The sequence below is a fragment of the Ischnura elegans genome, chromosome 8 (genome assembly GCF_921293095.1).
Source record: "Ischnura elegans chromosome 8, ioIscEleg1.1, whole genome shotgun sequence".
Lineage (NCBI taxonomy): Eukaryota > Metazoa > Arthropoda > Insecta > Odonata > Coenagrionidae > Ischnura > Ischnura elegans.
In genome coordinates, this window is record NC_060253.1 from 42,872,207 (window position 1) to 42,895,888 (window position 23,682).

The 23,682-nt window shown below is 39.6% G+C and overlaps 1 protein-coding gene across 2 annotated transcripts in view; it reads right to left on the bottom strand.

Annotated features, from left to right (window-relative positions):
* Positions 1 to 22,739, bottom strand: part of LOC124163546 (cytochrome b5-related protein-like) — a 65,447-nt gene extending 42,708 nt beyond the window's left edge. Inside the window, exon 1 of one of the 2 annotated variants that reach the window (XM_046540518.1) lies at positions 22,526 to 22,739. The gene's annotated coding sequence lies outside the window, so the exon portion shown is untranslated. Of the gene's footprint in view, positions 1 to 9,326; positions 9,523 to 22,525 lie in introns of those variants that run through there. The other variant, XM_046540519.1, reaches the window with a different exon arrangement.
* Positions 22,740 to 23,682: the final 943 nt, after the last annotated feature.

Here is a 23,682-nt window from a genome sequence, read left to right on the forward strand (position 1 = left end):
TTACTCTCATTATATTCTCTGAAAATATGTCTTGAAGGGATGTAAAAACGATATAAACGATCATCTTATTTCCTCCAAAATGAAAGGTAATTTCCAATGATTCCAAGCTTCAACGTATGTGGGACAGAAAAAAAATTCAAGAAGTAAGAATTGAGTTCGGCTGATTACGTAATAGACGGATAGATTCAGGTTGTGACTTGATGTAGTTGTATTGTAATAAGCAAAACACTGCCGTGGCAAAGAAAAAGCTTCAAATAGGAACTCAGATGAATGGTGGGTACAGCCTTCTGAAAATATTATATACTATCAAAATATCTATGGATTACCTTGAGATATCTAATGCTCGCCAGAGATACCACTCACTACACTGTGGTGCGACACAGCTTCGTGGCATTTCAAATACCGACGAAAGTAAAGCGAACGAGCTCCTTCGCCACTTGAAATATCCACAACTACGACTACGTTCGCGTTCAGAAATTTAAAAAAACACGATAAAGAGCTCAGTTTAATACTTTTTCAAGTGCGAATAACTTGCGTTGATATACCGCACCACTTACAAACCATGGATTGATTGCAAGTGGCGCCCGTAGTTCGTTAAAAATCCGCAGCCCCAAAAACGTGCCACCAAAACTGAAACGGCGTGCATGAGAAGTGTCCCTGGTATGAAAGAACCCAAGGAGATGACGACTTGTCGTCTCATCCGACGGAAGGAGTGTTAAAATTTGTGTGCCCACCACAATGTTAACAATAGGGCAGCATCTAGTAAATCTTCACAACGGTCGATATTTAGTTCCGGGCCCACGGGTCAATTCTCTGACCCGCGCACCTATCTGATCCACCGATTTAGGATGTCATGCCATCACTTATCCATTCCTTACTATCAGCGCGGAAGTACTTCAGTGTACATGGAGATAATAGGCAGCGAAAGCCGTAACTCCATTCAATTTTTATGCAGGGCTTGCATCGGTACACTGTAATTCTGAGAAGAGTGACAATTTTTTCATTAACATCCCATAGCTTTTATGCTAATTTTTCGCTGTGTGCTTAATTTATTTTTTCTCCCGTCATTATCACCGGTGAACAATCTTAAGATTGATTTGACGTATCTCTCCACTAAGTTCTCCCTTCAGCTAATTTTTTCTTCACATTCTGTCCCTGTTCTATATATTTTGTGCAAGGTCTTCCTTTTCTTCTTTTCAGCAACTTATTCCTCGGCGTTTGCCTTCTCCATCCCATCATTTTCTCAAGATAGGACCTATAAGGTTGGTCCGTCTCCTTGTCAAGGTTTTCATGAGGCTTCTCTTCTCTCCTAGTCTTCTTAGGACTTCCTCATTACGTACTCGGTCGATCCATTTTATCCTCATCATTCTTCTGTGGCACCACATTTTGAAGGCCTCTATTCTTGCTTTCTCCGCTGCTGTCATTGCCCATGCCTCGCTTCCATAGAGGAGCATACTCAAAATGTAGGATCTAATAACTTTTTTCCTTACTTCTATGTTTAAATTTCCCGCTGTGTTTAGATCTTTCTTTTGGTGGAATGCTCTATTCGACTGGGCTATTCTGCGGATACTTTCTTTCTTGCTTCTCCCGTCGCTAGTTGTCTTGCTACGGAAATTTTTAATACTGTGGTTTGCTGTTTATTCTTAGAAGAGTGATAGATAGTTTCCATTATGCGTTAATATTTTTCTAACCCCGCGAAGTCAAAAAGGTTACTTTCATTCAAGTGCTTAATTTAATTTTTCGTGTGTCTCGCCTGTGAATCAGGCGGGCATTGCGAGAAAGGGTCCTTTTTAACCCTGAATTAATCCGTAAGATAAAATTATGTTACTAATCGCGTCGGGTCATGTTGACCCAGAATTCAAACCTTTAAAGCAACAATGGTCTGATGATTAATAATAAATCTGGGTTTTATATAGTAAAAAGAAACTGAAAATATTTATAGCATTTTATATTATTTTTCCATTAGAGTAAGTGGTATAAATGGATGGTATAGGTATAGGTAATGGTATAGGATGACAGAAAGGAGACAGAGTACCTAAGCACCGTGGAAATCACTAATTCTTGATTTACTTTGTGGTATTCCGTTATAAGTTTTCTTGGATATCAGAAAATTACTTATACCACTTATTTTTTATCAGAGCGCGACCCGGGTTTCAATGGATTATCATCATCTTCAGGCGCTAATTAAGTTTTATCGGGTTGCGCTCTGATAAAAAAATAAGTGGTATAAGTAATTGTCTGATAACCAGGAAAACTTACCGTGAAAATATTCGAAAATTATATCACAAACACTCGCGACAAGTCGTGGAGTGGTATTTTTCAAGATGCAAACATTCGGGTCGGGTCAATGCGCTAAATTATCATGCATAATGCATATTTCAGGACAAAAATTGCATGGAAAGAAATAGAAGAGAACGTTGTAACATTGAATGGGACGCAAATCGCTAATTTATTTAACTGAATGTAAGTTTAAATCATTTAAAAAATCTCGGGTCATATAAACCAGATATGGCTACTTAAGAATATATAAGGTGGGCTAAGAGAACGCATCACACCCGCTCGCCCCGTCGTCTTTTGTTTTTTTTTCGCCAAAGATTACTCGTTTCAAGCTTTATCGTCTAGAAATTTTCAGGGTGGATAGCGAAGCCCTTTAACAACTCCTTCCCGATCTTAATGATGATAAGTTTTCGTGTAAGACAATACTGAGGAATAATTTTTATCTTGAATGAATAGTAAGGGCTTCGCAATTTCACATATTTTTTTATCGACAATGTTTTTGACGTGGAATGTCATCATTAGGTACAAATGTAAGGTAGCAAACACACATAAGTCAAAAAAGTATCGTGGTATCATGAGGCAAGCAAGTAAAGTCTACTTAATATATCGTTAAAAAGTCTCTCTGATATTCCAACTCCTCTTCAGGGCGAGAAAATCGTAACATGATGTCAATTCCGAGATGCGTATGTACGAAAGAGAAGGTGACTGAAAATTGAAGCGGTTCAACGGGTGGGTATAACAGGTTTCCGCTGGGAGACGGGGAAGTTACCGCGCCTAAGGCGAGTCCCGAGGGACAAGGTCACCACTGCCCTCCTTCGAATGACAGCCAAGGTCGTCGTGAGGGACACATTGGCGGAAGCTATGCTTTATAGTTTTATCGGGGATCGGCACGATTTAATGTTCACAATCTTAAAGGGGGATCGGGCTGGTGTGGTGGCTAGAGTGCTGGCTTCCCACCCGGCGGACTCGGGCTCAAATCCCGGCAGTGGCAGAGAATATTCAGAGATTGTCCGATCCCTGCTTGAGTGTTGTGTGGAGGACATTTCAAGCGCAACCCTCCGTCCGGGACGTTAAGCCGTGGTCCCCTTGGCGCCTTTCGTTAAGAGCAGGCTAATGCCATTGCCGGGTTTCCCTCCACCCTTCCATCCATACTCTTCCCTGCAAATGACCTCAGCTGTCGGTCGCCTCCTCCAAATACCTTATTGTTTTATCGATAGTGAATGATAGCAACGTATTGGGTTTCCTATCGTGTTTGTTGTTCCTAACGAACACGGTGGGAAACCCAAGAGGATGCTGCCGTTCACTAGGAAACACGGTGGAAGCCTTCGCACTAACTGTTTTATCGATATCAAGGAATGCTGTTTTTTTTTTCTTGTATTGCTCCAACATTTCCATGTCTGGCCACAAGCTCCCCAACGAAAAAGCAATCACTTTTTCAAGACGGTTCGCCCAAGCTTTCGCTAGCGAGTACACGACATATTTCAGGTTAATTTCTTTTAATTGTTTAATTACACTGTCCTTAGACAAAACCGCGTGGTAACTGCCAGTATAAAAACTGCCCAGATTACTGGCGGGGCCGGAGATGTGAAGAGCCGGATAATAGAGGGAGTACTGTTCTTAATTTGCCACTTGCGATGATGACGGTAAAGAGATCCAAATTTAACGGAAAATTAGGGGCCGGTCAAGGTCGTTGTTTTGGCGGGGCGGTTCACTGCTTTCTACGGCGCTTAACCCATTGTAACCCAATGTTGCTTCTAAGCAACGTCAAAAATGCATAACTTTTCTGCTCTATTTAGGAAATATCTCAACTAAGCATTATTTTGTAGTGTAAGTTGTAATGGCGAAATATTTATATGCCACGATATTAATGATTCAGTGCAAAATTTTCAAGTTTTCTAGATGAAAAATCTTGATATTTTACATCTCCCAGAAGCTGCCCTGGGTTAGAAAGGGTTAAGTGGTTTGCAGTTTCTCTCGGCGGTGATACATCGGCTCTTTAGATATTCTCCGATTATCATATCACACCAGCAATAATATAGAGCTGATAACGAATATAATTTCTTTCGAGAACATTCAAGCATTTTTGAAGATGAACTTTGATGATTTTCACGTTAGGTGCTACCTGGCGTTGAGTGTCACCCAAGGCCGGATTTTCCTATAAACTAATTAGGCATCAGCCCAGTGTCACAAGATGAAGAGGGACCTACGTTCAAATTATTAGCAAAATTAAATTAAAACTTTTTTTAAAAGTAGTGAACACTAAAATACTGAACCGAAAAAAAGAAAAATTCCAAACATATACCTAATGCACAAACATAAAGATTAATGCATTTTATTACCTCTCATATAATTATCAATAAAAAATATTGGAGGAGAAAGGGTCTCGTAAATGGAATAGCTTATGGCTTCCTTTCATCTAAATTCGGCCCTGGTTTTAACCAATGCACTGTTTCAATCGATATTTTTCATTTAAGGTAGGTGAAAGAAAGGATGGATTCATCCCTTTCATAACATAAGGCTAAGTCATTAGGCATTGACAATGAGCGTCTTTATTGGATCAACTGTAATTTTTTTCTTGGAAAATAAGACTGAAATTCTTTATACGAGATTCAATGAACGCATGTTTTACCTAGTATGAATTGCCTAATTTTTAAGAATTAGCTTGTGTATCTTTGATGTTAATATGATGACGTGATCCATTAAATGGCTTTACATTATTGTGAGGGAACCGAGAAAATATTTTTATTATGTATCGTGTTCACATTCTCATTAAAGAAGCGAAAATTTATCTTTGCTCCGCTTTATACAATATACTTTCGAGTAATTCTCTCCCCTAAGGTCACCAAATAGTCGTGAATATAATGCCATGATTTTAAATATCAGTGCCAACATAATTTTTTTTTCACCGAAGCCGAGTAAGTGGCCACAGTAACTTCATATGGAATTTGTAGTGTAGTGTAAAATAGTGTATGCTCATATCTTCTACAATGTGTGCTACGTAATTGCTCTGTTTTACATGTCACATTTTCATTAGAATTATTATTTGCATTTTGTAATACGTTCTTATGAATTGGAATTGAACAAAATGCATTCAAATGTTAGTATAAATTATAAGTGGAATGGATTTAAGTTGAGGAAAGGTGATTTTGTCAAAAAAATAAAGTTTGAATGCGAATTATAGCCTGCGAAGAATTTTCATTCCAATAATATTTAGCCTATCAATATAACGCATTATTTAAGCAATGGAGCTAGACAAATTTTTATGCAAATATTATATTTTGCAGCTAGGGAACAAAGAGCATAGCATATGTAGTGAAATAAGGTGAAGGTTAAATGGGAAAAATCACCAATGAAGAAGTTAATGAAATTGTTGAACGGTCTTCAGAGTGAGGGGAGGATATGTTAATTGAGGACAAATTGTGTCTCAATGGCCTTTGAAAAACCACAATGGAAGGTTACGATGAATTTCTGTCGGGGTTCAATTTTTGATGCATATATAGGAACAATCATTATTTATAGTCTCTTTTGTATTTAAAAAACGATTGACGTGTTGAAATGTATTATTTAAAAAGCCAATTTTCCAGGTACTCGAAGTGCCTTGAAAAAGTATGGTAATAATGTTATTGTCTTTCACTCTTATTGTTGTCCAATGTTTTTATTAAAAGCGATTCTGGGAGGGTGGTATGAATAAGGAGAATAATTGAAGGCCGAGTACGAAATGCCGAAAGCAATTATCGATTACTGTCTAATTGAGGGTAAAGGTGGAACAAAATAAATTATAATGAAGATATCTAATTACGAGTGGTGTTAGCTAGTCTTCGGTTATCGACCGATAATAATGTTATCTTCCTATATTCATCCAATCGAAGATTATGAGGATTGGGATCTAGAATAAGGAAATTGGTTTACCTTTTCGCCCTCAGAAGGACACCGTTAAAATTTCATTTTATTTTCGAATGTGTCACCTCATTCCATTTGGCTGCGTAACGTAATATAAAGTGAAAGTTTACCCTCGTAGCTTGATCGCTTTTTATCTGAGTTTGTGGTTAACTCATTATCTTCAAGTACGCTACCTTTCGTTTTATTTTTGTCAGCCTAAAAAACGCTGTACAACATTTTCGGTACCTCCACTTCATAAACGCTCAAAAATCGCACACCGAATCAAATCCGTTCATCTAGTTGCCCAACATTATGAATGCGCTCAGCTGGCAGTAGCCGAAGCATAAACGCTCACTTCCAGTTCTCAAACTTCGTAGGTGAGCTTTTGTGCTCCGGCTACTACCACCGGAGCACATTCGTATTGCTGGGCTACTAGATGAGCGCATTTGATTCGGTGGGCGATTGTTGAGCGTTTGTGCATTGGAGATATCATTGTAAGAAATCGTTTCTGTCGTAACTGTGGAAGTTTTTACCATTTGTACTCAAATACAATCGTAAGCCTCCGCCCAGTTTTGCATCAACCGACCCAGATTTAGGAAGCTCAGAGGCATTTTCGAAGTTGAACACTGTAATTTCCGCCTTTACTTCGCAAATGAAATAAATAAAAGTACAAACATCAATGTTCTGGGTAATTACTCGCGAAGAAAAATCGGGAGCGACGACACGTACCATTACTTCACAAATCATGACACACAAATTGTAAACACAATCGATGAGTATTCGGGATGAAAATTCGGGAGAAACGACGAGTACCACCGAACGCCACTATTTTTATTACAAGATTCCCATTGTTTATTTTCGCGTCGTCAACAAGAATTGTTGTTCATTATTATTAATCTCCCATTGTTTTCTCCCGTCGTCAAGGAGAATTGTTAAAACACAGCTGCTGAAACTTGGGCTGGTTGATATTAAAGAAAGTGAGAAGTATTACTACTGTGATTCATTTATATGAACGTGTACTTTAAATGTCATAGGGACCTCGCAGGTATTTGGCTGGGCAAGAGTTTTCCACATATTGTATCAACACCACCTTCTTTGAAATTTACATTGCTTTTCAAATTCATGTCCTAATATAAGCACGTGCGTGGTTGGAGATAGCCGTCACCAAACATACATGTACGTCACATAACTCAAAACCTGTTCGCATTGTAGCGGTATCATAAAAAAACTGTCTTATCCTTTGATAATTACCTTCCTCAATGGCTTGCACGTTTGATTCGTGACCTATTTCTGGGCCAAAAGAGCTGAGTAAAAGAAAGTATTGAGAAAAATTATGCTTATAAAAACTATAATTGAGCGTAAGCTTCGGTGGAATGCCCGGCGGTATTGTTTCTTGTTATAGTTATTTCTGCAAACAATGGCGTGATGATGATGACACCGGGGAATGCATTGGATTAAAATATTGAAATTGCTGGCAATAAAAGTGCCCTATTGTTAATAATCTTTCTGGCCATTTTACACGGTGAAAGAATTCGTGCCAACGAATGAGCGTGAGATGAGAGCGTGATAGTCTGCACGAATTTAGAACGGTTTCAATGTTTCGTTCTGTCATTCATAGAAATTGGCGCTTAACAATTCAGTTTGCCGCATGCAAGGGTTCACAGAAAAGTTTGTACAAATATTTCTATAGCGTTAAACGGCTTTCAGAAGAAATGTTATCTAGCAAACGCGTTTTCTTCTCCATTTTTAATTCAAACAATTGAATGTAAAAAAATCCAAAGAAATTGTTGTGGAGGACAATTGGAAAAAATGCCTGGTTTAGGATAAAAATACCGTAAAATTGAGTCTCGCTAAATTAAAATCTGTCAATAAATAAATTTTTCATAATAAAAGTTATTACAATTTGACACTTGCTATATTAAAATCGGCACAGAAATCAATATTTATTGGAAAAAAATAAAAGTTCTTAGCCAGTGATTTAACGTTGTGAAAGTACATATAAAATCGAGCAAACTCTATTTCCAATTCAAGTTTTTCATTGCTTAAAATTATACATATGTGAAGAGTTGTATGAATATCATTTTCTACCAAATTATATTCATACACTCCGCTAAGGGACGAAACGGCTAATCTTTGCCTGTTTATCAAGTGATCAAGTTTTAACCTAATAATTTGACTAAAAGTGTTGCAAGACATCTCTTCTACATGGAAGATGTATATATTGTTTCATTTATCTTGACCATCCGAAATAACTTTTTGTCCAGATGCAAATTCAAAAATGTGTCAAGCAAATCTTCATTAGCCGTCAGGGGGACATTAATCAGCATGATTGCCTTCTTGTAGCTTTTTTATTTACAAAGATATGAACATCGGTATGTCTTTTTTAAATGGCACCATATATTTTGTATTCGGCAATTCATTACCTCTCCTAAAGACTTATTAAAAAATGTAGCACAGTGGACCATTAACATAAGCACGGTGTTAGGAAGAATGTCTGACTCTCAAGCGCTTAGTGCAGGTACGCGGGTATTGGAACTACTCCACTTGCTGACGTTGACGGTGAACAAATGAAAACATAGTAAAATGCACACCAGTCATAAAAAACTCGTCCACAGTAAGTGGACGAGTTTATTATGTTCTCATAACGTTGTGTTTATGTTAATGGTCCACTGTGCTACATTTTTGAATAGGTCTTAAGGAGAGGAAATGAAATGCCGAATAAAAAATATAGGGTGCCCTTTAAAAAAACATATCGATGTTCATCTCTTTGTAAATAACAAAGCTAAAAGGAAGGCAGTCATGCTGATTAATGTCCCCCTGACGGCTAATGAACATTTGCTTTACACATTTTTGAATTTGCATCTGGATTACAAGTTATTTCGGGTGGTCAAGATAAATGGGACACACTGTATATTGAAAATATGAGAGTATAGTTTAAGGCTTCATTGAGTATATTATATAAAATAAAATTCGGCCAAAGTCACCCCATTTGTAGTCATCATTTTAAAAAATCACATTTTTGGCGTATTTTGCATTGGCACTACGGGAAAGAATATACTCAGGGACAAAGTCAAGGCTATCAGGAAAATATCTCACAAAATTGGTCGCTCTAATTTGCCAAAAAATATATCAGCGATTCCCGTGATTGGATAAGATGTGTACGCACTTACCTAAAGCCGGGTAGGCTGACCGAGCGCGAGTGTCCGATGAGGCGCCAGTGGAGGTGCCGCTTCGGGTGCCGGCAAAGGAATGAAGGCGAGAACGAGTCTGTTCTGCATCCCCTCGAACGAGATAACCTTCGATTGAACTCCCACTACGAGTCCCAACGGGTTACCGCGCGATTGGGAGTGCACACCGCGTGGCCGACTTGTGACTTACCCTTCCCGCGCGCGGGAACGGCGCCATCTAACGTGAGAGACGGCGCAAGAGTGGAACGGGGCGGACTGAAATCATGTCTTTCAACTCGGGCTGTCCACCGGGTTAAAGTCACCACTGATACCGACGCTTCGACAACCGAGTCGGATTTCGTCTTTAGGGCGATTGACGTGATATTAGGATTGGCCAATTGGAAAAATACGCCGTGGCGGAGCTCAGTATAACAAAAAATCGTGCCATTGGGACAAAGCCAGAATAGGGTGCTTGCCTATTTTTTAATTGCCTAAATCGAAAGGTTATTACTGAAGGACTACGTACTTCTCGCTTTTAGATTTTAAAATGAGGATATCTATTTTTCGCGATTAAATGAAAAGTGAAAATTTTCAAGCGCGCTAAAAACGCGACGGCTCAGTATGGATGCTGGGAAAAGCCCGTGTGACGTCATTCTGGCTCTAAAGCACCCTACTAGTCGGCAATGCTTGGCTTAAATAAGGATTATTTATACCCTATCAAAAGAAGGAAACTTGCCGACCATAGGCATTTTTAATAGGTGATTATGAAGATATGTTTCCCTGAGATCTGTGCCTCATGCATGCATTGTTAATCTCAGGCGATGTAAAACTCCTGACTACTCGTATAGCATCTAGGCTCCTGTGATGTCACATTGAGTGGCATCGCATGGCCGCCAATCTGGCCATTTTCAAATGAGGTTTAAATTGACCATCAACATTCGTCTAAACTTGGATTTCTAAAACCAAATAATTTGTATATTATGATAACACTAATGGTGTGTATCGAATCGCAATCAATACCTTTCGTTTTCTTTGTTGAAGTAAACTGCTCTTTCTGTGCAGCGCTAACCATTACTGTGGAATACTCACAAAGGAAGCCATCGATATCAGGCTGGAAGAAGAAAATATCAACAGATACAACGGCGGCAACTGAAGTACCGACTGGAGGCCGATTGTTAGGTTGATCAATGGGTAAAGAGAAAGGCGGGAAAATTGGACCAATCAGCAGCCCCCTGAAGTTAACGCTCGGACTATATATTCTGACCACATTTCTAATCACGTCTCTGGCCTACCGTCCGTTCACCCACAGCGGACAACAACAACAACAACAGCACAACGCCACGCGCGCCCGGGCCTTTGCCTGTACTCGGCCGGGTCTCCGCCCACCTGCCGCAATCCTCCCACTCCCCCCTCATCCACGCGCCACTCACAGCAACCGCCACGCGACTCCCATGCACCTGCATGCGTGGGAAGACCACAGGACGAGAACAATGCACTTGGTTCTCGCCGTTGCACTCATCCCGCCTCCCAATGCAAAGGACAACATCACGGCCTGCACGTGCACGCGAGGGAAGCCAAGCAGCCAAGGACTGAAATAATAGGAGCGGCTGAAATAATGCGGCGAACAATACCGATTGTTCTCGCTGCTATGCACGACCTGCCATACACCCGGCGACCCGGCATCTTTCGGAGCAGGCTTGAGCGGCGCTCTCGTGAGTCGAAGTCACCGCCGCGGCGACGGCGGTGGCGGATAGTCTTCTTGTCGTCCAGTCCCCGCGCGCGGGCGTCGAAATCGATCCCACGGCATGACGTGAAAGGGTGCCTTCACAGTTCGGCGTTGCGTTGACGCCGCGGCTAGCGAGCCAATCAGAGCCCGTCTTTGAGAATTGATAACGTCACGTCTCCAGCTCGCTGCGTCGTCGCAGAAAAACTGAACCTGTCGGATTTTCTCAGCGTGAAGGCGGCAGTACGCCGACGATTTCGAATTGGTGTTTGTTTATGGGAAGCATAGGTATACAAATATGCAAGATTAGCTCTAATGGAAGTGACAAATGCTGTTTATTTCATTATTTACTATTATTTTGAAGTGTTAAGCATAGATATTTCGTATCTTTCCTAAACATAAGATTAATGTTAACCCTAAATTAGATTACAATCACCGAGGAGAGTAGATAAGCATAGCACATACCCGTAAATGGTATCACAAGCTAAATACAGCGTGAGAGCTCTTTCGCTAGATAACATGACTAGGACAATCTGTTTGAACAACATTTATCATTAATAAATATTCCTGATAACTTTCCACGTTACTCATGTTCACTGAGTGTTTGTAATTTGTTATTTTTCGAATATTCCGAGTTAGGAAATGAAATTTAAAGGTCATAATAATGCATAGGCAAGGGCCATCAATACATGCATGATTATCGACTTTATGGTCGCCATATTAACTTCAAATGCTATTTATGGTTAAGAAGAATATTTTAAGAAATAAAATTGAGTAAAAATGCACGAAAAACATATGTATTGTGCGTTTGGTTCGAAATCATAACATGATACGCTCACAGGCCGATTTTTAGGAGCCGACGCTTTTTACCTTTCATTTTTTTCGTAACGCAGAGCTGTGAAGGGCAAAATTTGCTGGCGTGGCGGGAGCTCTCGTGGCGTCGACGCAACGCTGAGCTGTGAAGGCACCCAAAGTCAGAAATATGCCGAATTTCGCCGTGGGATGAGTGTTGTGTCTTCTCGTAGAAATCCTGCGCGCGGGACTGGAAGACATCTTCCAGCGGCGGCAACTTCGAGATAGGCCAAAGGGCGTCATTGTGTGTCATGACACATAGCCGTAGTGCTGTTCGAAGACTCTTGCGATCGGCAACACAGAGTATGCGCTGAGCAGTCTTGGAGGCGAGTCCGATCCACGCTGAGACGGCGTATTCTATGATCGGCCGAAGAATGGTCCTGTGCAGCATGATCCGGCGATGTAGCGGCAGGCTGCCATTTCCGAGCATTGAAGAAATATGGTTCCTTCTTGAGAGCAAAAGAGCACTTCAGAAGCGCCAGCGAGAAGTTCGCCGGGCTCCTTCCGTGCTCTAGAGAAGACGATCGCCTGCGTCTTTGTCTCGTTCACTGCCATGCGCCAACGCTCGTACCACTCTACCAGACCGTCAGTGGCACGTTGTAGGTATTCGACAGCTTTTTACTGCTGTGACGATCTGGCGAGCAGCGCCGCGTCGTCAGCATACAGCGCCGCCATCACGTTCGGGCCGAAGTTGCTCGGAAAGTCAGCCGTGAAGATGCTGAATAGCAGCGGCGAAAGAACAGATCCCTGCGGGACGCCTGCTCTTATTCGCCGCTGCATCGATGCCCCGAACCCCATGCCACGGAGAAGCTTCTTTCCCGGATCCAAGCCGCGATGATGCGAAGGCACCAACGTGGAAAACCGAAGCAATTCAGCTTCCAGAGCAAGCCTTCATGCCACATTTTATCGAAAACTTTACTGATGTCGAAGAAGGCTCCAGCTGTATGACAATTACAGTCGAAGCCCTCAACGACATAGTTCAGTCGTGCGACTTGATGAGTTGTTGAATGCCCGTTCCGGCAGCCGAATTGGTAGTCCGGGAGAAGATCCAGCTCCTCCGTGATGCGGCGTCTTCAGGTCCTCGACCTGAAGACGCCGGTTGGAATACCGGAGAAACTGTCGTCACAAAGAAAATCCACGCAGTGAAACCCAGAAACATGGAGACATCAGTATTGATTTATGACTATAACCATGAACTGTCCTTGTAATGAATGAAAAAAATTAAAAATTGTTTTGGAAATTACCGTATATGTGCCTTAATGAGTTCATTTTTATACTGCTTAATAAGGTGGTATATGCAGCATCGCTTGTCTATCATCTCTTGTCGTATAAGATATGAAATGCTCTTCCACGTCAATGGGTAGCTTTTTCTCGACCCAATGACCTCATAGACGAGGTCAGTTCTTTCCGAAGTCATATCCTCAAAGAACTCCCCCATAACTCCTTGCTGGTGTACACGCGAATGCTGCGTTGTGATTACACCAGTACTCGGAGCGATTGAAAACGCCGTAAGCCTTGCGATAAAAGGCTGCTGAACAGTGGAACTAATTTCGTAGTCACATAGAACAGAAAGCCAGTATTTTTCCATAATGTATTCACTTGACCGGATGTGGTTACGATTGCTGTGACTAATTGCTTAAACCCTGAAGGCTGGGATTCATATGATGAGGGTAGCGCTCATTTTCAGTAGCGTATATCCTTGTTTAGATATTATTAGATTACATGCATTAGATACATGTAGATCCTTATTTAGGGTCATTTCCCTTATATTCGCCCCTTAGGGAACTGCCATTGGCAGGTCCAAACATAGGGTTGGACCCAATGAAGAGCGAAATCTTGTTCACGAGAAGCGTTCGCGCTTCTCAGAAAACTCATGAAATATTTTTTTATGCATATCAAAGTAAAACGTAAATGATGTAAACGTTCTTTTCCTCAAAGAACTCCCCATATATCTTAATGATATATAATAATGATTAAATATCTTATTAAAAATTTAAAACTGGAATGTCGCCTAAAATATCGCGGTTACTGCTCATAACCGTCACGCGAAATAAAAATTACTCTCGGAATTTCGTCGAATTTGGCGAACGTTAAAATGGCAAATTTAAAGTTATTGCAGCTTAAAAAAAAACTTCAATGCCCCTACGAGAAAATTCGCTAATAACACCTATTCGTGAAATTTCAGTGTCACTTCTATTAACATATGTATACGGCGAAGTATCTCTGTATGCCGTCGTTTCGTTCTCGCGTATGATCGATCAAACTATTCTAGATAACTGCACTTGGTTTTTTCTTCATATTTCTCATTTTGGCCTGTCAGCATATGAGGGACATAGGGGATAACACTAAAGACCTTTCAGGTAGCTTCAAAGACCTAATAAGATTGCAGATTCTCAGTTACAATTTCTTGATATATCTGAATATAACTATTCACACAACCTAGTCTTGATGATTCTGGGCATTGTGTTAACTTTTTTTTTAAATTTCTGAATTCAAAAACGTAAAATAATAATTTTTTTCTGTGTTTCTATGAAATTTAATAATTTCATTAATAATACGAATTGAGCTTCAACTAGCATCTATTTAGCTATCAGGAAATTATTAATTATTATATTTATTAGGTTGAGAGCACTTTTTACAATGTACGAGAGAACGAAGTGTATTAAAATATTTATTTCTCTGTATTTTAGGAAATATCGTATTTTAACGGGGCTTCCTGACCGTCAGGTGTTTTTGGTCTTAGAGTCCGGGTTTAAAATTCGGAATATGCCTCTGGAAATTCCCAAATGAAATTTATATTTGAAATTCATCTGCTCGTTGTCGAGCCAGAGTCGAGATTCACCCTCAACTATTCCCACCAACCTTCAAGTTGAACAACTGAATTAATGAAAGCAGCTCTGAAAATGTCCTCACTAAATAAGTGTACCTTGTTTTAGATTGTTTATCTGATAGAAATTTAAACGAATTACTGTAAGTACAGTCGGGCAATCTGGCTACATATTTGTTAAGACCAGTAAAAAGCAATGTTGGAAATACATGTAATTACCCCTTGACTAATGTGCATCACTAATTAATCCGCAGTTTAAGGCATTGCGTTGAATATGAGAAATAGTTCACTCTTAAGAAATTCCCACAGCAAATTGATGTGACCGCACGCTTCATCATCATCACTGGTCAACAATCCTAGGATTGGTTTGACGCAGCTCTCCACTCAGTTCTCCTATCAGCTAATCTTTTCACTCCTACGTATTTCTTCTCTTTCACATCTCTCTTTACTTGTTCCATATATTTTGTTCGAGGTCTTCCTTTTCCATTCTTGCCTTCCACCTGTCCTTCGACGATTGTCTTCATCAGGCCATCATGTCTCAAGATGTGGCCTATAAGGTTGTTCCGTCTTCTTATTAAGGCTTTCATGAGGCTTCTCTTCTCTCCTACCCTTCTTAGGACTTCCTCGTTACTAACTCGGTCGATCCATTTGATTTTCGACCGAGTTAGTAACGAGGAACCGCACGCTTACATTCCAAAATCTAAAGTATTAAATTTTTATATTTTTCTATGGCACTTAAGAAATTCACAATGAATACGAATTGAGCTTCTCCTAGCATCGATTTAGCTATCAGGTATTGAAATCAAAAGGTTGAGAGCATTTTAATGATTTTTTTTTGTTGCTTGCTGAAGCCACACCGTGATAAAGCTTCAGGCGCTTTCTCTAGCAATTTACGTGAAACGTCAGCACGCTCGTGATCTCTATATGTACTTGTTTTGAAGCATGGGATGACCTAGCACAAACATGAAGGATTCTTCATAATTGCGTCCATTTTTAAAAATCAGCATGACTCTTAAATTTCCCGGAGGCGGAGTGATTGCTTGACTATGTCGGGGTCGCGCACAAGAGGATACGTCACTCCTTCTCGACCGACCGTATTGTTTCTCTAGTCGGGTTCACGGGAAAAAATAGGGTAGTTTCTTTCATCAAAGAAAACGAAATGCATTGATTGCGATTCCTTACCCACCATTAGTGTTTTCATAATATACAAATTATTTGGTTTTAGAAATACCAGTTAAGACGAATGGCAAGGGTCAATTTTATCCTCATTTGAAAAAGGCCAGATTGGCGCCCATACCATTCCACTCCACGTGACGTCACAGGGACCTAGTTTCTATACGAGAAGATAGGAGTTTTACATCGTCTGAGGTTACCAATGCATGCATGAGGCACAGAGCTAAGGGAAACATGTCTTGATAACCACCTATTAAAACTGGCTAAGGTCGGAAAGTTTTCCTTGTTTGATAAGGTATTAATAATCCTTATTTAAGCCAAGCGCTACCAGCTAGCATAGTACTCAGCTAACTTCTAGCGTCCTGCGTCGTATCAGCGCTCTGATCCTCGCCCCACGGTCACCTCACTTACGGTAGCGGGAACCAGAACGACGTCACACGGAGTTTTCCCGGCATTCATACTTACCCGTCGCGTTTTCGCGCGCTTGAAATTTTTCACTTTTTTTTTGATCGCGAAAAATACATACCGTCATTTAAAAATCTAAAACAGTGAAATACGTGCTCCAGGAGTAATAATCTTTCGATTAAGGCAATAAAAAAATAATAGGAAACCACCCTATTGGGATAAATTATCCTATGCAACAGTGAAACATTTTTTTCACAAATTTAGGTGTATTAAATGTATTCTTGCCTCTTGAATTCGAAAATGATACTCAAAGGTCGTATCTCCCGCAGGTATGGCGTTAATCATATTCTCCAACCAATATCAATATCCGTTGCGTCGATTAGGCACGACCTTATTGGCATATTTTTCCTGCAAAAATATCCTTACTAGCAATAAGTATCAATCAGGAGGTTTAAATGCGGAAGACTGCAATATTTTGTTTGCAAGCAACTTCGGAAATATCATCTGTTCCTGGAGCCTTACTCTTTCGCAGGTCCCCTTAGGTCTGATGCAGGTTACTGCAGCTTAAAATTCCGATGTTAATTAGTTATAATTATATTGTGTTTCATTCAATTTTTTACCTTATGTGATATACTTTTCAAGAGGGATATTACCTCACCAAGAAATCCATCAGTCTACCAGATAGTCGCTATTTGCCATGTAAGCATGTTATTTCACTTCTCACCGTTTGATTTCTTCTGAATCTACGTCTACGTATTTGGCTACAGGTTGCCTTTAAAGCTATAAATTCACGTAAGAAAATAAATGAAAGTGATTAACAATATGAACTGTACTAAGGAGAAAACTATTTAAGTGATTTTTTTGTTATAATAGATTGTACACATTCTTACAAAATATAAATCATCACCGTGAAGTGTTGCATCGATTCCAGTATCTTTGAACATCTTAGTTTGATGGTACGATTGCATTCGACTTGAAGGGCAAATTTTTTATAGATTGATCAAACTCCGTACGTGCTCATAACCATTGAATTCGGATTACGATTAATTTATTTCAAACAGAGATGACAGTGATAAAAACCAGGCTGAAAAAATGGATGCATAATATTTTGCCTCTTAACAAACGGAGGTGAGCCAGTCAGTCCTGAACTTTGGACAGTATGCCTTTCAAATCGATGCGATAAGAATGAAACGATTCCAGTTTGAACTCGATGTGATAATTTGTTTGTTTCGTTTTCTATTTGGAAGTAGTGCTTACAGTTGGTGAAGAACGAAATTTGTGTTTATTGACCGTATATGAAGTAACTATTTCAGAAAATTTGAGGGGAAAAAGATAAAGATAAGCTAGCACAAATGGAGCGTTGGAGGAAGTTTCACTGAAAGTCCATATCTCCCGTAGCAATTGAATGTTGCTCACAAGGGAAACATGCCAATATCTTCTTCAACTTCATGATGAAATTACAGTGGGCTGAATTTTATAGTGATTCTATTATTGGAAGCGATTATGAATAAACATAAGATATTATATTATACATATATTATTACGAAAAACATTAGAAAAATTGGTAAAACTAAGAATTAAACTTCTGTTAGAAACATTTCCCAAAATGATATGGAAATATATTTTGTATTGCAATATCGCACACCGCGGAAATCTCATTCTCACTATGATTGAAGTGTTGGATCACAACTGAAACTGTGTAGCAATCATAAAATCGATTTTAAAAGACTTACGGTAGTTTATGTTTCATCGATAGGTATTGCTAAATCCCTTTCTTTTTGCTAGAATTAAGAAAGCGTTGAGCAATACTCGACTAACGGTCTCACTAAATCAAGTCACGCCATGTCTTGAACTGTCACCCGCTCTTATAAAATTCTTAACTCCAAAGTCACGTCAAATTTAAATGTTTTAAACTAGGATGTAAAGCATTCCTAACGGGGCACGTGATGCACTGCATATTTTTCTCAATATGGCGTGGAATTTCGCGAATGCACGGACGAAAGAACAGGGTCTCTTTTGCCTTTTCACGTCCATGCATTCACGCATGCGTCCCAGCAATTCATCACTTTACTCTGGGTCAGTCTGGGCTGAACGGGGGCCCTCCCCCGAAAAGTTTTAGGAAATTACATGCCCGGAAATGGATTTTGACGATATTCGTGCTCTTAAAAACTAGATAAAAGTTAGACTAAACTAGAGTTAAATGAAATTGAGAGATTACTAAAATTAAAGATTAGAGATAAATGATCAAAAATTCCTGGAGTATAGGTCTTATAATGCAAAAAAACGTTTTGATCATTAATTAATGTCAAAAATTTTGTGTATTCCCTTCTCATTTTTTTATTATACTATTGTAAAAAAACTGTTTTTTCAACCTTTATTTATGCATCAATTTTGTATATTATTGCATTTTGTTGTACTCTCATTTTTTCATTCATAGCCCTGGTGAAGGTTTTAAAATAAACCGAAACGTTGGCAAACTTTTTTTTGCATTATATGACTTATTATATACTCCAGGATTTTTTGATCATTAATTAAAAGAGGTCACGACAAGAGAAAAAAGAAAATCTAATTAGAGATTAATGAAAAATCGGAATTTTATAATTACAAAACAAACTTTGGTTCAAGTAATCTGAAGCTTTCTTAATTACACCTTTCATACACGTTTCACGATAGACGCGAGAGTTTTGGGGGACCCCTAAGCTCGAGGCCCTCGTAGATCGTCGATCAGCCGACCTGGCCACACCGCCCCTGGCTTCATAGGACACAATTTGGACTGCGCCTTCGTACGCACGTCAGGTTGTGCAAGTGCCAGCCCCTTATAGAACGGTCTTTAGACAGAATACAACTACATTTTTTCTCTGGAAATCGCACAAACCCAATGCCCCAATAGGAGAATGAGAGTTTTCCCCCAGGAATTTATTCGATAGACCAGGGGCGGATTTAGAGTGGGAGCAGGGGTAAGTGGTCGACCCTCCGCAATAGGGTGGTTTCCTATTATTTTTTATTGCCTAAATCAAAAGATTATTAATCCTGGAGTACGAATTTCACACTTTTAGATTTTTAAATGGCGATATCTATTTTTTGCGATCAAATGAAAAGTGAAAATTTTCAAGCGCATGAAAACGCGACGGCTAAGTATGAACGCTGGGAAAAATCCGTGTGACGTATTTCTGGTTCCCGCTGCCGCAAAGTGAGTTGACCTTAGGGCGAGGATGTGTGCGCCGCTGAGATGCAGGCTGCTAGCAGGTAGCGCTTGGCTTAAATAAGGATTATTAATACCTTATCAAGCGAAGGAAACTTTCCGACCATAGGCAGTTTTAATTTTTGATTATTAAGAGATGTTTCCCTGAGCTCTGCGCCTCATGCAGGCATTGGTAATCTCAGACGATGTAAAACTCCTATCTACTCGTATAGAAACTAGGTCCCTGTGACGTCAGGTGGAGTGGCATCGCATGGGCGCCAAACTGGCCTTTTCCAAATGCGGTTAAAATTGACCATTACCACCATTACCATTCGTTTAAACTGAAATTTCTAAAACCATATAATTTGTATATTATGAATACATTAATGGTGGGTAACGAATCGCAATCAATGCCTTTCTTTTTCTTTGATGAATGAAACTACCCTATTCCTTGAAAAATGGAAATTGCGGTACTCTGTAATGTGGCTCTTCAATGCAAGTTTTTTTTCATAGATGTGATAACAATCTCGCATGCTCCCAATGTATTGTTTCAGCATCTCAACAAAAAATGCTTAAATATCATGGGAGAATATCTAAAAAGCCACTTTTCTAAGCAGACGCTTTTTTGCGGAAAGATATTGCATAATACCCAGGCACTGCCTTCTGCTTAAAAAAGACCTTACTTCTCCCCTGCAATGGATGCCATTTCCTCCAAAAAATTGGTTCTTTTATGGGCGGAAGTTGTCCTCACTGACTGACCCAAAACAATGTGTAACTTCATCTGGCGCATACGAGTGTTATCACAACTATGACCACATCTGCTATGTCCTTTTTTTCTCTCTACTCCAAGATATTTGAAGCAGACTCATTTTTCCCGAATTGTTGCGTATGCGTGAATTATCGTTTATCCACTTCAAGGTCCAGCTCACATGGTGCGACTGTTCTGCAACTACAGTGACTAACCAATTGACCGCACAACTGTTTTTTGACCTCGACATTGTATTGGAGTCGGGAGGCGCACACGATGTGACTTGTTTTTTTAACGGTTTCAAACCAATCAGAAACGTCTCATACAAACGCGGATCCCTGGTTGCAATTGCGTTGTAACTGCAGTTGCAAGAGATCACTTAGTGTTTTGACGGCCATATAGTGTCAATCTCAAAATGAGTGACCAAGAACTCAACATGAAGCTCGTAGGAGCAGTGGAAAAGCATGAAGTTCTGTACTACTACAAACTATGTATCGTCTTCGGTATTGTTAATAGATAACAATGGTTCTACATAAATTTTAATGCTTAGGGCACACCATCGTGGCGTTTATTCGATGTTAGATTAATTTTTTTCTGAAGCGAAGTACCTATATACCTCGTGATATAGATGGAAATGGATAAAACTTACCCCCTGCGCCAGAATAGATTCTTGGAATAAATTTGTGAAAGAGGACGCTTTTTGGAAGTTAGCGCAACGTGCAGCATATAAGTAAGAAGTAAATTAATATTTTTTAGGTACATACGTGACTAAATTAGTATTTTTAGCTGGGGCAAGAGAGATATCCATATTAAAACACTTATCCATAAAATGTATTTTTTAGCTAGCTGACCCGGCAAACGTTGTTTTGCCATATAAATTATTTCTAGTGAATATTTTGGTGGTCAAATAAAAAATAACTGATTTATTGCAAGTGTGTGGGGAAGTAGTATATGACTTAAAGAGGAATGGAGCGCTGTGAACGATGACGACCTGTAAAAATAACAAAACACTAAACATTCATGTTTTGAATGCATTGTACTTTTACTATCTTAATCAATTAATTTCGAATTAGATCTCTCAAACAAATTATGACGAATAGAAATATAAACATTATCAGTCTCTCAGTGCAATAAAATGTACGATATTTTTAGTGAGTCCATCGTTAGCCAGCACAAACAAACTGGATGGTTTACCCGCGTGAGAGTATGCCATGTATAATTTTCCGTGTGAAAAACACGGTGAACCCAAAATCTAAGCCGCAAACATACATTGTTTGACCTTGAGACTTATTGACTGTCATTGCGAATGGCATTATAATTGGAAAATGAACCCGTTTGAATTCAATTGGCACATCTATCGGAATAATAGGCATTCGAGGTAGTAATGCATCTTCTCCTTGGAACTTGTCATTCAAAATGCTGCCTTTGACAACGTTTTTCATTATTTTTTAAATGACTAATCGCGTGCCATTGCATAGCCGTGGTGAATTCAAATTACGAAGCAATAAAATAACCGGAGATCCAATTTTCAGTGGTAAATGGTGCGATGACATGCCTGGCAAATCCAATGAGTTAAAAAACTCTGTTAGATAATTTACAGCTTCGCTGGCGTCGCACACTCTATCGATAGAAGAGATGTCAAACTACATCAACAATACTCACGGTCGTCAAGGGGACAGTAGACCAATAATGCTAACATTTCAGCTTTTTTGGGTGTTTTTTTTCTAAATTCACCGTAAATAACGTGAAAAACGATATTCGATTGCAAGAATAAGAATGTGCATTTCTTTTTCTTTCCAATGGTATGTATCTCAACTGAATGTGACCATTATCACTAATTTAAATGTGCTAAATAAAAAAGGTCTGCAGTCATTAAAAACGAACTTTACATGTATTTCGTATGGAAATGACTCAGGGCCCATTTCAGAGTCTCACGGGCCCTGGAGAAGAATGAAAAAAAGTTTACAACATATAAAATTTTACATCTAAATATCCATTCTCAGTCCCACTGAACACACACACCAAATTTCATAGGAATTGGTCCAGTCGTTACGGAGGAGTTGGAAACAATAAAGCGTGACACGAGAATTTTATATATTAGATTGTTGGTGTCTTGTTTCCTAGTGGAGCGCATCGACGTGGCAGTAAACCCAAAATATGTCGCTTTGTCGCTTGATTAGGAATAGGACGTGCCTCACTCACGATCTAGAGTGTGGGGTATTAAGTCTCAGGCTTTGGGGTTGCGTATAATTTGTTAGTTTCTTCGAGGAACGGAAAAGGTTGCTTCACTCACGTTCTATCAGTTTCTTGGCCTTCCGGTCGCTTGTTCCCGCCCTCTTGGTCGTGTGGTTTGTGCGGTCAGCCGTTCGTCCGGTCTCGCGCCTTGTCCAGCCGGCCAATCGCTCCCTAGCTGTGACCGCCGCGGTGCTTGGGCACTTACTCTACACAAGTCTATCCCCGAGTCTGCTTATCGTTGATTGTCACTCTCTCCTTATCTGCCAGCTCCTCCGCGAAGGGAGACTGGGCGATCTTTGATTCCGGCTCAATGGTGACGTACATTTGATCTCATGTCGGGGTGGAGGGCGGGGGACTGCCTGCCTCCTCCCTTATCGCAAGGAGCATTATATCCAAAACGTTTCGATTTCATATCAAAAATATCACTTTTACATCTACATATCCTCGGGCAAGGGTATTCAACCCGCGGCCCGCCGCAAAATGTCAAGGTTTTAATGACTTAATACCAATTTAAACAAATCATTTCCATTATGCGCAGATGTTTGATAGCTTTAACATTGTTAATAGTAGAAGAAATTCCATTATTCCCCGGATGTCCCGTTGCAAAATTTGGAGGGCACCTGGCAACTATGTCGCCCGCAACAATTTCACCTATTTTTCATTGTTATCGGCCTCCTTAACAATATTGTGGACTGCATTATCCTAAATAAGTTTCATTGCATATTTAAATATACACAAATCGCAAAAAAATCATTAATTTATTAATATTTAAGACGACAGCGACTTTTGTCCAGCCCTCGAGGCTAAAGAAAATATTGTATCGGGCCACACAATATTAAATATATATCAACACACTCGTCAAAAATAAACAATGTCAAAAATCGCATTGATTGATTGAACTTTTTAATCAGTAAAGATTATTTCACTTTGAACTTATAGATATGTTTTCTTATTTCATTGATGTGGTTATATAATGACTTGGAGCACTGTGGCCATCCGAACGATGTGAAATTGATTTTTGGCCCTTGTATGAAATAAGATGAAGACTCCTATCCTTGGGCGATATGAAAGTTACGTCGCGTTATTTGAACATCACTTTGGATTAAATTAACTGAGGCAGACGAGATGTAGTGGAATGACATCCTTATGTAATGAAAAATAGAGATGGCAACTATCCACAAAGTTGTGCAAAATTTCTATATCTCTTTTTCATAA